Raw genomic sequence first — 4,973 nt, 5'->3', positions numbered from 1 at the left:
ATCACCGGATTTTGGCTAAATCAGGAGATGGGCCGCGATCAAGATGGGCTTGGAGATTACATACAGAAGAAATACGTGAATCGGCCTTGTATGCAACGTTTGGGCTAGTTTGCCCTTGTATCATGTAACATATTAGATTACGTGTCGGTTAGGAGTTAGAGTTTTACCCGTGCACGGTTAGGTGCACGCTCGAATTAGAAAGTCCCTTGGACTATAAATATGTATCTAGGGTTTATGGAATAAACAACAACCAACGTTCAACACAAACAAATCTCGGCGCATCGCCAACTCCTTCGTCTCGAGGGTTTCTCCGGTAAGCACCATGCTGCCTAGATCGCATCTTGCGATCTAGGCAGCACAAGCCTACCCACGTTGTTCATGCGTTGCTCGTGCTGAAGCCTTTTGATGGCGAGCAACGTAGTTATCTTAGATGTGTTAGGGTTAGCATTGTTCTTCGTATCATATGCTGTCGTAGTGCAACCCTTATACATCTAGCCGCCCTTACACCTATCTTAGGTGTAGGGGCGGCACCCCGCTTGATCATAGTTTAGATCCGATCCGTTACGGTTGCTCCTTGTTCTTCAAGGATTAGTTTAATATCCGCAATAGTTAGGCCTTACAAAGGGTTGGAGGATCCAGCGGCGTGTAGGGTGTAATTTGCTAGCCCTAGACAGGATGTTCCGGGGATCAACCTCGTGTTGGTTTTTAGGCCCTGTCTAGGATCGGCTTACGATCACCGTGCGCGAGCGCGAGGCCCATTCGTGAGTAGGATGATCCGATTATGCGGTGAAAACCCTAAATCGTCGTAGATCGCTTTAGCTTTATCTTGATCAAGCAGGACCACCATATATTCGTGCACCTCGTACGAATCATGGGTGGATCGGCTCTTTGAGCCGATTCACAGGATAACCTGAGAGCCGATCGAGGCTCGTATTTAACGTTTACGTGTATGCCATGCGGGAAACTAAGCGAGGCATCATCCAACACCTTCCCGGCCGGGTATAGGTCAGGTGGCACGCCCTTGCGACGAGCATCGGACGTGTGACCAGAAGGCTTTGCGGGCCGTCGCTCTGAGGGACTGGGGCCAGCCGCAGCCCTAGTTGTTCCCGGCTCTACGGTGTTGCCAGTCGCTGCCCGCCGGTGGGTTTCTGACCGCAACAAGAATGGACCGGGGTCCACAGTTCACTAGAGGTGTCTCTCCCATAAGATAAAAGCATGTTGGGTGAACAAATTACAGTCGGGCAATTGACAAATAGAGAGGGCATAACAATGCACATACATGTCATGATAAGTATAGTGAGATTTAATTGGGCATTACGACAAAGTACATAGACCGCCATCCAACCGCATCTATGCCTAAAAGTCCACCTTCGAGTTATCGTCCGAACCCCTTCCAGTATTAAGTTGCAAAGCAACGGACAATTGCATTAAGTATGGTGCGTAATGTAATCAATAACTACATCCTCGGACATAGCATCAATGTTTTATCCCTAGTGGCAACAAGCACAACACAACCTTAGAACTTTTCGTCACCGTCCCAGGTGTCAATGCAGGCATGAACCCACTATCGAGCATAAATACTCCCTCTTGGAGTTAAGAGCAAAAACTTGGCCGAGCCTCTACTAATAACGGAGAGCATGCAAGATCATAAACAACACATATGTAATAACTTGATAATTAACATAACATGGTATTCTCTATCCATCGGATCCCGACAAACACAACATAGAGTATTACGGATAGATGATCTTGATCATGTTAGGCAGCTCACAAGATCCAACAATGAAGCACAATGAGGAGAAGACAACCATCTAGCTACTGCTATGGACCCATAGTCCAGGGGTGAACTACTCACTCATCACTCCGGAGGCGACCATGGCGGTGTAGAGTCCTCCGGGAGATGAATCCCCTCTCCGGCAGGGTGCCGGAGGAGATCTCCGGAATCCCCCGAGATGGGATTGGCGGCGGCGGCGTCTCCGGAAGGTTTTCCGTATCGTGGTTTTTCGCATCGTGGGTTTCGCGACGAAGGCTTTAAGTAGGCGGAAGGGCAGAGTCGGAGGGCCGACGAGGGGCCCACACCATAGGGCGGCGCGGGCCCCTCCTTGGCCGCGCCGCCTTGTGGTCCGGCCACCTCGTGGCCCCACTTCGTATGCTCTTCGGTCTTCCGGAAGGTTCGTGGAAAAATAGGCCCCCGGGTCTTGATTTCGTCCAATTCCGAGAATATTTCGTTACTAGGATTTCTGAAACCAAAAACAGCGAGAAAACAGCAGAAAACAGCAATCGGCACTTCGGCATCTTGTTAATAGGTTAGTTCCGGAAAATGCACGAATATGACATAAAGTGTGCATAAAACATGTAGGTATCATCAATAATATGGCATAGAACATAAGAAATTATCGATACGTCGGAGACGTATCAAGCATCCCCAAGCTTAGTTTACGCTCGTCCCGAGCAGGTAAAACGATAAAAAAGATAATTTCTGAAGTGACATGCCATCATAACCTTGATCATACTATTTGTAAACATATGTAGTGGATGCAGCGATCAAAACAATGGTAATGACATGAGTAAACAAGTGAATCATAAAGCAAAGACTTTTCATGAATAGTACTTCAAGACAAGCATCAATAAGTCTTGCATAAGAGTTAACTCATAAAGCAATAAATCAAAGTAAAGGCATTGAAGCAACACAAAGGAAGATTAAGTTTCAGCAGTTGCTTTCAACTTGTAACATGTATATCTCATGGATAATTGTCAACATAGAGTAATATAACAAGTGCAATATGCAAGTATGTAGGAATCAATGCATAGTTCACACAAGTGTTTGCTTCTTGAGGTGGAGAGAGATAGGTGAACTGACTCAACATAAAAGTAAAAAAGAATGGTCCTTCAAAGAGGAAAGCATCGATTGCTATATTTGTGCTAGAGCTTTTATTTTGAAAACATGAAACAATTTTGTCAACGGTAGTAATAAAGCATATGAGTTATGTAAATTATATCTTACAAGTTGCAAGCCTCATGCATAGTATACTAATAGTGCCCGCACCTTGGCCTAATTAGCTTGGACTACCGGATCTTTGCAATGCACATGTTTTGACTAAGTGTCACAATGGGGTACCTCCATGCCGCATGTAAAAAGGTCTAAGGAGAAAGCTCGCATTTTGGATTTCTCGCTTTTGATTATTCTCAACTTAGACATCCATACCGAGACAACATGGACAACAGATAATGGACTCCTCTTTAATGCATAAGCATGTGGCAACAATTATTATTCTCATATGAGATTGAGGATATGTGTCCAAAACTGAAACTTCCACCATGATTCATGGCTTTAGTTAGCGGCCCAATGTTCTTCTCTAACAATATGCATGCTCCAACCATTAAGGTGGTAGATCTCTCTTACTTCGGACAAGACGGACATGCATAGCAACTCACATGATATTCAACAAAGAATAGTTGATGGCGCCCCAGAAGCATGGTTATCGCACAACAAGCAACTTAATAAGAGATAAAGTGCATAAGTACATATTCAATACCACAATAGTTTTTAAGCTATTTGTCCCATGAGCTATATATTGCAAAGCTGAATGATGGAATTTTAAAGGTAGCACTCAAGCAATTTACTTTGGAATGGCGGATAAATACCATGTAGTAGGTAGGTATGGTGGACACAAATGGCATAGTGGTTGGCTCAAGGATTTTGGATGCATGAGAAGTATTCCCTCTCGATACAAGGTTTAGGCTAGCAAGGTTATTTGGAACAAACACAAGGATGAACGGTGCAGCAAAACTCACATAAAAGACATATTGTAAACATTATAAGACTCTACACCGTCTTCCTTGTTGTTCAAAACTCAATACTAGATGTTATCTAGACTCTAGAGAAACCAAATATGCAAACCAAATTAGCAAGCTCTAAGTGTTTCTTCATTAATGGGTGCAAAGTATATGATGCAAGAGCTTAAACATGAGCACAACAATTGCCAAGTATCAAATTCTCCAAGACATTTTAGAATTACTACATTTAGCATTTTCCAATTCCAACCATATAACAATTTAACGAAGAAGAAACTTCGCCATGAATACTATGAGTAGACCCTAAGGACATACTTGTCCATATGCTACAGCGGAGCGTGTCTCTCTCCCACAAAGTGAATTCTAGGATCCATTTTATTCAAACAAAACAAAAACAAAAACAAACCGACGCTCCAAGCAAAGTGCATAAGATGTGACGGAATAAAAATATAGTTTCGGGGGAGGAACTCGATAATGTTGTCGATGAAGAAGGGGATGCCTTGGGCATCCCCAAGCTTAGACGCTTGAGTCTTCTTAGAATATGCAGGGGTGAACCACCGGGGCATCCCCAAGCTTAGAGCTTTCACTCTCCTTGATCATATTGCATCATACTCCTCTCTTGATCCCTTGAAAACTTCCTCCACACCAAACTCGAAACAACTCATTAGAGGGTTAGTGCACAATAAAAATTCACATGTTCAGAGGTGACACAATCATTCTTAACACTTCTGGACATTGCATAAAGCTACTGGACATTAATGGATCAAAGAAATTCATCCAACATAGCGAAAGAGGCAATGTGAAATAAAAAGGCAGAATCTGTCAAAACAGAACAGTCCGTAAAGATGGATTTTATTAGGCCACCAGACTTGCTCAAATGAAAATGCCCAAATTGAATGAAAGTTGCGTACATATCTGAGTATCATGCACGTAAATTGGCTTAATTTTCTGAGCTACCTACAGGGAGGTAGACCCAGATTCGTGACAGCAAAGAAATCTGGAACTGCGCAGTAATCCAAATCTAGTACTTACTTTACTATCAAAGACTTTACTTGGCACAACAAAACATAAAACTAAGATAAGGAGAGGTTGCTACAGTAGTAAACAACTTCCAAGACTCAAATATAAAACAAAAATACTGTAGTAAAAACATGGGTTGTCTCCCATAAGCGCTTTTC

The sequence above is a fragment of the Lolium rigidum genome, chromosome 2, assembly GCF_022539505.1.
Source record: "Lolium rigidum isolate FL_2022 chromosome 2, APGP_CSIRO_Lrig_0.1, whole genome shotgun sequence".
Classification (NCBI taxonomy): domain Eukaryota; kingdom Viridiplantae; phylum Streptophyta; class Magnoliopsida; order Poales; family Poaceae; genus Lolium; species Lolium rigidum.
This window is presented reverse-complemented; position numbering follows the sequence as displayed.